Below are 10762 nucleotides of genomic sequence, written 5' to 3' on the forward strand. Positions count from 1 at the left end.
GACCCTAACTACCATAACCAGTCATTCAAACTCCATAACCAGAGACCCTAACTACCATAACCAGAGACCCTAACTACCATAACCAGAGACCCTAACTACCATAACCAGAGACTCTAACTACCATAACCAGAGACCCTAACTACCATAACCAGAGACCCTAACTCCCATAACCAGAGACCCTAACTACCATAACCAGAGACTTTAACTACCATAACCAGAGACCCTAACTACCATAACCAGAGACCCTAACTACCATAACCAGAGACTTTAACTACCATAACCAGAGACCCTAACTCCCATAACCAGAGACTTTAACTCCCATAACCAGAGACTCTAACTACCATAACCAGAGACCCTAACTACCATAACCAGAGACTCTAACTACCATAACCATAGAAACATAGAATGTGACGGCAGATAAGAACCATTCGGCCCATCTAGTCTGCCCAATTTTCTAAATACTTTCATTAGTCCATGGCCTTATCTTATAGTTAGGATAGCCTTATGCCTATCCCACGCAGAGACCCTAACTACCATAACCAGAGACCCTAACTACCATAACCAGAGACTCTAACTACCATAACCAGTAACTCAAACTCCATAACCAGAGACCCCAACTACCATAACCAGTAATGCCAACTTCTATGACCAGTAACTAAACCAATAAGGACTGAAATTGGTTCTGGCCGTCACTTTTCCATGTTCAAACAATGTGCTCAGATATCTTGTGTACGGACTCAGCAGTGACGAACTCTTCCAAGGAGACCAATCAAGCCTTGCAGTCCGGAACGTTTGCTGCTGAGTTCATTACGGAATGAGATAGCTGTAGGTTTTTACATACATCACCAATATATATATAGTCATGAGAGCAGTAATAAATGATCTCAGCAATAGGATAGATCCCTGTAATACTGAGCTACAGAGCCTGGTCATAAGAGCTTGCACTCTATTTTCTCTAAACACGCAGTCAGGTTGCCAGCGCATGGAATGTTAAGGGTGCTGCTAACAGACTCCTATATATCCAATATTACAGGTTGTGTTTACAGGAGGAGCAGCAGATCGCGGTGGAAAGCGTGGAGAAGATTAGATAGAGAAGCGCCTCGCAACCCAGGCAGAGAATAGATCAGATATGGCTGAACTATGCAAGGGAGAGAATTACACGTAGTGGCTGCAGGACTGAGAACGATAACAGATATATTTATAAATCTACATTATCTGATGGAGAGAACTTTACAGCACCACAGCGCCCGCGCCGGGTAACTCTGACGCACGTCTCATACCGCGTTAACCCTTGCATACAATGCCCCAGGACTCGGGCACAGGTGCTCGCTATATCTACAGGAACATTAACAGAGGTTACACGTTACATATAGAATTGCAGGCATTATTAGAGGTTTGATACACTGTAGAGTCTAGCTATGGGATCAATCAATTCACATGCAGCATATGTGTATATGCATGGCCGCACTATCTCACAATGTTTTATCATGGTTCCCCCCCTGCCCCCCCAAAGAGAGCCACGAGATGGAAATGTGCCAATTCTGCAATTGTTTTATGTTTCTCGCCAAATACAAATCAAATAAAGTAACAGCCATTGTTACAATTATCCTAAGTACATTTAATCATTGTGGAATAATCACATTATGGCACCTTCTTCCTTACACTCCCCTTACCGGCCTTAGGGCGTTTGTCGGATTCTGATCTCAGATTGCAAGACAACATTTTATTAACGTTTATCACAATCCTTAACGGAGAAAGCAGCGACGGCTAGCAAAGGGCTATAGATGTAGGGCCAGGGGCCACTTACACAGCATAGGCCCAGGGGCCACTCACACAATGCAAGTCCAGGGGCCATTCACAATGCAAGGCCAGGGACCACTCATACAATGCAATGACAGGGGCCACACACACAATGCAAGGCATGGGGCCACTCACAATGTAGGGCCAGGGACCACTAATACAATGCAATGACAGGGGCCACGCACACAATGCAATGCTAGGGGCCACTCACAATGCAGGGTCAGGGGCCACTCATACAATGCAACAACAGGGGCCACACACACAATGCAAGGCAAGGGGCCACTAGCAATGCAGGGCCAGGAGCCACTCATACAATGCAACGACAAGGGCCACGCACACAGTGCAAGGCCAGGGGCCACTCATACAATGCAACGACAGGGGCCACGCACACAATGCAAGGCAAGGGGCCACTCGCAATGCAGGGCCAGGGGCCACTCCTACAATGCAATGACATGGGGCCACTCACACAATGCAAGTCCAGGGGCCACTCACAATGCAGGGCATGGGACCACTCATACAATGCAATGACAGGGGCCACGCACACAATGCAAGTCCAGGGGCCACTCACAATGCAGGGCCAGGGGCCACTCATACAATGCAATGACAGGGGCCAAGCACACAATACAATGCAAGGGGCCACTCTTGTGAGTGGCCCCTTGCCTTGCATTGTGAGTGGTCCCTTGCCCTGCATTGTATGCCACTCATATAATGCAAGAACAGGGGCCACGCACACAATGCAAGTCCAGGGGCCACTCACAATGCAGGGCCAGGGCCCACTCATACAATGCAATGACATGGGCCACCTTTCCACTATAGAGCTGTGGTGTAGGGGCTGTGGATGATAGCACAGGTCTCCACGGGCACACGACACTTGTCATTATAATGAAAAAGGCATAGAGCCCATGTGACGCGGGACCGGAAGCAAGTGGGAGGATTGCCTAACAGAGTGTAATAAGCTCAGAATTAATCATTTCTTGTCTCTGGTATCCAGATGAGCAGCTGAAGAATATTAATTAGAATGAACGCTTTCCATATTGTATTATATAATGTATATATTGGAAGGATTATTTCTGCTGTCTGAATAAAGTGTTCTGTCTCCCCAGTGACCCTCACTGCTGCTGTAATTGGCTGGAGCAGCGGCTTTGAACCCCCTTACATCAAACCGTACAATATTAAGGACAGCCACTAACGAGAAATACATTAGACGACTTTCTTAGTACGAGAAAAACCTGGTCACGTCCAACGTTATTCTGTGGATTAATATCCGCACAATGAGAGAAAAGACTCGCTCTCTGCAGTTAATCTCACACCTGAGCCGTGGCGTAGTTACCAGACTCTGCTACTCCACCGATAGCAGACTGCAGCTCTCAAACGTCCTGCATCCAATGCTACATTCACTAAACAGTGAATCACGGCCGACTGCTAAAACAATTACAAAATCAGAAACCAGAATTAGAATCCCAGATCTCTTTTTATTTCTAATTTACTAGTTTGGGCTCAGCTTAAGTTGTCAGTCCTTTCAGTCCGTCTCACCACAATCTGGCAGATCGCTCTGTACCGTCACAGGACGTGGGGTTTATTCACTGAATTGTGCGGAATAAAAATCTGAATGGCAAGAGTTCGGTAAAGTTAGCCAAACTGGATACACTGTGTGACTGGCAGCTTGGACATTTCACCCTGATTGCGATCCTTTGGATAGCAACTTGCACTATCTCAGGGTTTACTGAACGGGTTCTGAATTCCAGCAGAAAGCGACCCACCAAACAGGATTGTTAAAGACCCTAAGTACCATAACCAGTTATTTCCGAACTACCCCCCACCCTTTGCCCTCTCCCCCCCCCCCCCCCCCCCCCACAGCGTCCCGTCCTCGCTGGAAGAGACATTCTGCATTTTACTAGCTCCCTTTATGGGAATAATAAGGATTTTCTGATGTTCTGCTCCACTTGCTGCCCTGATTATGACACATAGAACAATAAAAGTAGGATATTTGAATTTATAAATTTCATGACAGTTTAGCTGCAGGGAATGAAATCATTCCATTTATTTAACTCTTGTGTGTCAGGATTATTTCCCTGTGAGCATGTTTCACATCCACTGTCTGTGTATACAGTAATCATATCCTCTCAGTCACAATCTCCAGGTCCTGGCACGGTGCCCGGATTCCCGTTTTATGCCTGATTTCAGCTGAACTGTTTAACAGCATTGACTGCCAATCAAACAGAGCGCGCTTCTCTGAGTCCTGCTCCAGTATGCAGACATGGTGGGATGAACATAGGGTCCGTTATCCCCCCTCCTCCCCGACCATGGCCACATGTCCCTCACTAAGGATAGCGCTTCTCTGAGTCCTGCTCCAGTATTCAGACATGGTGGGATGGAACATAGGGTCCGTTATCCCCACTCCTCCCCGACCATAGCCACATGTCCCTCACTAAGGATAGCGCTTCTCTGAGTCCTGCTCCAGTATTCAGACATGATGGGATGGAACATAGGGTCCGTTATACCCCTCCCTCCCCCGACCATGGCCACATGTCCCTCACTAAGGATAGCGCTTCTCTGAGTCCTGCTCCAGTATTCAGACATGGTGGGATGGAACATAGGGTCCGTTATCCCCCCCTCCTCCCCGACCATGGCCACATGTCCCTCACTAAGGATAGCGTTTCTCTGAGTCCTGCTCCAGTATTCAGACATGGTGGGATGGAACATAGGGTCCGTTATCCCCCCCTCCTCCCCGACCATGGCCACATGTCCCTCACTAAGGATAGCGTTTCTCTGAGTCCTCCTCCAGTATTCAGACATGGTGGGATGGAACATAGGGTCCGTTATCCCCCCCTCCTCCCCGACCATGGCCACATGTCCCTCACTAAGGATAGCGTTTCTCTGAGTCCTGCTCCAGTATTCAGACATGGTGGGATGGAACATAGGGTCCGTTATCCCCCCCCTCCCCCGACCATGGCCACATGTCCCTCACTAAGGATAGCGTTTCTCTGAGTCCTGCTCCAGTATTCAGACATGGTGGGATGGAACATAGGGTCCGTTATCCCCCCCCTCCCCCGACCATGGCCACATGTCCCTCACTAAGGATAGCGTTTCTCTGAGTCCTGCTCCAGTATTCAGACATGGTGGGATGGAACATAGGGTCCGTTATCCCCCCCCTCCCCCGACCATGGCCACATGTCCCTCACTAAGGATAGCGTTTCTCTGAGTCCTGCTCCAGTATTCAGACATGGTGGGATGGAACATAGGGTCCGTTATCCCCCCTCCTCCCCGACCATGGCCACATGTCCCTCACTAAGGATAGTGTTTCTCTGAGTCCTGCTCCAGTATTCAGACATGGTGGGATGGAGCATAGGGTCCGTTATTATTATTATTATTATTATTATTATATTATTTAAAGAGCGCCCTCAAATTCCGCAGCGCTTTACAATGGGTGGACGAACAGACATGTAGTTGTAACCAGACAAGTTGGACACACAGGAACAGAGGGGTTGAGGGCCCTGCTCAATGAGCTTACATGCTAGAGGGAGTGGGGTAAAATGACACAAAAGGTAAGGATAGTATTAGACTAGTGACAGTTGCAGAAGAGGAATCAGTTGGGAGCTATTAAGAGTTTAATTGATACGCTTTTATGAAGAAGTGGGTTTTTAATGATTTTTTGAAGGAGTGGAGACTGGGTGAGCATCTAATGGAGGAGGGAAGCGAGTTCCACAGGAACGGTGCAGCCCTCGAGAAGTCTTGAAGGCGAGCATCAGAGGTGGGAGTACGGACAGAAGATAGACGTAAGTCTTCAGCAGATCGTAAGTGCCTAGACGGGACATACTTGTGTATAAGGGAGGATAGATAGGTTGGAGCAGCATTATGTAGACATTTGAAAGCAAGAACTAGAATTTTAAATTGAGCTCTATATTTTATAGGAAGCCAATGTAGGGAATGACAGATGGGAGGTGCGGGCGGACAGGAAGATGGGCCTTGCCGCATTCATTATGGACTGTAACGGCGCAAGTTGGGAGCACGTAAGACCACTGAGAAGCGGATTACACAGTAGTCAAGGCGAGAAAGTACAGTGGAATGGACCAACACCTTAGTCGCATCTGGCGTTAAGTTATCCCCCCCTCTTCCCCGACCATGGCCACATGTCACCAAAATCCACATTTTAGTAAATCCACCTCAACGTTCAATCACAGGATAATTCACTAAAGTGTGAATTGTGAGAATTAAAGTGAATTTAACATTTTAGGACAAAATATGTGATTCTGAAAAACTTGCCATGTTTGGCAATTTCTCAAGTTTGGCTAATTTTTTTGTGTAAATCATCTTAATGAAATCATTTTTCAATGTAAAGATGGGGTTTACAGAGTTAGACTTTTTATATAAAGGAAACATATGGAGTAACGGTAAGTAGGGTAATGGTGGGGGAGTGGGTGTTGGCAGCATTTCCAGTAGATGCTAGGTGTGAACAAATGAGAAAGTGACACTTGTGGTAAATGTTTACCTGATTGTGAGACACTTTTATAAAGGGATCTTTATTTAAGACATTACCAACATTTTGTCTTTTAAATAAATGTAATTAGAAAGTCTGGCACAAGCTCAAGCTGTTCTTTGATTCAAGTTTAACCCCTTAAGGACACATGACATGTGTGACATGTCATGATTCCCTTTTATTCCAGAAGTTTGGTCCTTAAGGGTTTAACCCTTTCAGGACCGCTGACGGTTCAGGACCGTCAGCGGTAAAACGTGCGTTTGGACCGCTGACGGTCCTGAACCGTCATAACGGTCTGGGGCTACTTACCTGATCGCCGTCGGTCCCACGGCGGCGATCAGCTCTCCTCCCGGTCCAGGGGGACTGCCTGTCTGCCCGGGCAGTCCCCCCTCGGCAGATCAGGACCCCACGGCCATGTGATCACTCGATCACATGACCGCAATAGGGGTCCATGTGTCTGCCTGCAGGGGGACTGTCTGTGCTGACAGGCAGTCTCCCTGCAAGTAAAAAATAAAAAAAAAAAAGTAAAAAAAACCAAACAATCAGTGTAAAAATAAATAAATAATATGTGTATATATATATATATATACACATGTATTATATCTATATATACCTATATATAATATATGTATATATATCATATATATAATGTCATACTAAGTGTATTTTTATATTTATATATACGTATATTAATATAAAAATACACTTATATTTAAATTACACACGAATATATACAATATATATATATAATAACTATATATATGGTATATATATATTATTATAAAATACAAATAATATGTTAATAAAAATAAATAACACAAAATAAAAATAATTTTTAATAATTAAAAAAAATTATATATATATATGCAATTTTATTCTAACAGTATTTTGATATTGATATATATATATTTATATCAAAATACACTTAGAATGTAATGATATATATATCTATGAATAAATAAATAAATAAAAATAATACGAAATATACATATGTCCACATACATAATTACATAAATAATTTCATAAATATACACGTAGACGTCAAATATATAAATATGTATATATATTAAAATTCGACGTGCGTATTTATGTAATATTTTTACCTAATTAAGTAATTTTAATGATTGCAATTTGAGGGACCTGCCTGCCAACCCAGGCCAAAAGTCCAGATAATTTAATTTGCTAGCACTGTGTTTAACCCTGTAACTTTCTATGACACCCTAAATCCTGTACATGGGGGTACTGTTTTACTCGGGAGACTTCGCTGAACACAAATATTAGTGTTTCAAAACAGTAAAACACATCACAGCGATGATATTGTCAGTGAAAGTGAAGTTTTTTGAATTTTTCACACACAAACAGCTCTTTCACTGAGGATATTATTGCTGTGATATATTTTACTGTTCTGATACACTAATATTTGTGTTCAGCGAAGTCTCCTGAGTATAACAGTACCCCACATGTAGAGGTTTTATAGTGTTTGTGAAAGTTACAGGGTCAAATTTAAGGCTTGATTTTACTTTTTTTTTTTTTATTGAAATTTGTCAGATTGGTTAGGTTGCCTTTGAGAGCGTATGGTAGCCAAGGAATGAGAATTAGCCCCATGATGGCATACCATTTGCAAAAGAAGACAACCCAAGGTATTGCAAATGGGGTATGTTCAGACTTTTTTGGAAGCCACTTAGTCACAAACACCGGTCAAAGTTAGCGTTTTTGCATTTTTAACACACAAACAAATATAAATGCTAACTTTGGCCAGTGTTTGTGACTAGGTGGCTACTAAAAAAGACTGGACATACCCAATTTTGAATACCCTGGGTTGTCTACTTTAAAAAATATGTACATGTTAGGTGTGTTTCGGGGATTTATGACAGATAACGGTGTTACAACGTCACTATTGATACATTTAAAATATATATATATTGAAACAGCAATTTCCTACTTGTATTTATAGGCCTATAACTTGCAAAAAAAAGCAATAACGCATGTAAACACTGGGTGTTTTTAAACTCGGGACAAAATTTTGAATCTATTTAGCAGTTTTTTTCATTAGCTTTTGTAGATAAGTAAAAGATTTTTCAAGTAAAAGTCCAAAAACATGTTTTTTTTTTAATTTTTCACCATATTTTTTTTTTTTTTTAAATACAATATATGACATAATATAAATACTGGTATGTAAAGAAAGCCCTTCTTGTCGTGAAAAAAACAATATATAACTTGTATGGGAACCGTAAATGAGAGAGCGGAAAATGACAGCTTAACACAAACACCACAAAAGTGTTAAAACTGCTCTGGTCCTTAACGTACAAACATCGCAAAAACAGGCCGGTCCTTAAGGGGTTAAGGCTAAATTTAACACTAGCGATTACAATGGTTGTTGGGGTACGCAATGCGTTTTGTACAATAACTACTACTCCCAACACTCACAGCGCACGTAGCGGAGAATCCTATCCTCTTTATTAGCGCCGTGCTGTCACAGCCAAGTTTGTGGATCCTTTGATTTGAAACCTAATTTACAAAAAGGTCACTTATCACCAAAAATGCACCTTGATTGTTTCATTTTGTGTGATCCTTTCCCTGCTTTTTGAATGCATTTTATTTGTACAGAGTGTTAAAGGGAATATTGGATTTAGTGTACGATGCTGGCTGTACGCCTAATAATGTGCCAAAGAGCTTACCATCACATTACTATGAGACTACGACGTCGGCATAGGTCCCAAGGCCCCAGTTACTGAGCTGAAATGGGTTGCTGGCACCTTACGGACTTGTATTTGTGCAGCTAAGGACAGGAGAAAGTTTCAAGAATGAGAGCACATCACTTCCTGAAGCTTCATTCAGTTCTTTCTCCCTGTGCAACCTTGGACCCCAGAGGGAATCAGCGAATGGAAAAATAAACCAGCGGAGCTACATTTACAGATGATCCCTAAGGTTTTGCATCATAGTATCTTATTATCCAGGTTATTGTTAGATCTAGTGTCCTGTGCGACTTGTTGGAAGCCAAGGCACCAGACTACGCTATAACTCCTTGTAACCTGTGGAGATATGCTACAAAACATCCGTGGCACAGAGGCCTTGTTTCAATGTGCTTTAAATGACTTCTCTAAGCACCACAAGCACTGACACTCACTGCACAGGTCTTCTAGTAGTTATGGTACTAGGAATCTGTGGACGCCATTCTTTATTTGTCAGGCCATGTTGGTGCACCCGTGACTAGCACCAAAACTACACTTATCAAGTGCGATTCCATCCTACCTTGGACAGCAATGCTACCCTGAGAATGCTGGGCTAATTTATATTCAGATAACCGACTCCCAGTGCTCTCAGCCAATCATTGCCATCAGCTAGACAGGAATCGCACTTCATATTGTGGAAGTATAGGAGGCTTTTATCAAATCACCCCGGTCTGATCTAAAGAACGAGGGACAGCGCCCACTGATGTATAGCCCCATAACCCCTACACTGAGCTGTACAATGTAGTGTCACTCTCTAAGTATATATTCATCCAATTTGGAGTATTCGCTACCAAGGTGGCCAGTTCAAGCCATAGCAAAGCTAGGCGCACTGAGGCAGAATGTCCTGTAAGCGAATCGATCACTGATTGAGTAGAGATGGCAGATCACAGTTTTAATAATAGAAGCTAATATACTAAAAAAAAGTACAGTTTGGAGAATTTTAATGAAGGTATCATGTGCTTATACATAGACGACTTGGGATTAAACACTCTTAATTACTAAAAAATTGAAAAAGGGGGAAAGATAGGCCAAACAGCTGTACCGAAACAGCACCGAACTATAGGCAAATGCAATGCCTGGCTGTCAAGCACGATGCAGGGGACACTTAGTTATAGGTTGCTGACTAGGTGAAGAACGCTCATTAACAAAGTGCTCTGAGCAAGTCTGATCAATAGGCTATGACCAATGTGCACTGTGCGGTAATTAAAATACCCACTAAACATAAATACTACTAAAAAAGCCCTTAATAACACCAATAATATGCAGCCCTGGATTGGGCCTATTTTTTATGCGAGACACAGATTAAAATGTCAGTTGATTAATCCTTTGTGTGGTCTACATTGATTACAATAAGCTATGCAGTTATTGATCGATCACAGGATCACAATGCCAGTTGCTGGACCTCCATTTACATTTGTGCCGGTGCTTGGGTTTAAGGAGTCCAGTGACGCTGCCCAATAATTCTCATTTCATGGTGCCGTCAGCCCGAAGGGCCCACACAGGTCGAATGAGCAATGAGTAGGCCCATTCTCTAAAGCGGGCATCTTAACCACAGAGCCCCCAGGTGTTGAGCACTGGGCGGTGGGATACATGTTGACAAGATTTGTGCATTCAGTTTCAAACGAATTGCGATTTGTCTGAATTTTGGGCACTCAACGAGTCAGCCAAATTTCCAAATTCAGATGTGCCCGATACCAAAAACAATAAAAGATTTGGATGAGACAATTTTTGTTTGATTTGCAGAACTCTAATG

This window comes from Pelobates fuscus, chromosome 11 (genome assembly GCF_036172605.1).
Source record: "Pelobates fuscus isolate aPelFus1 chromosome 11, aPelFus1.pri, whole genome shotgun sequence".
In the NCBI taxonomy this organism is placed as follows: domain Eukaryota; kingdom Metazoa; phylum Chordata; class Amphibia; order Anura; family Pelobatidae; genus Pelobates; species Pelobates fuscus.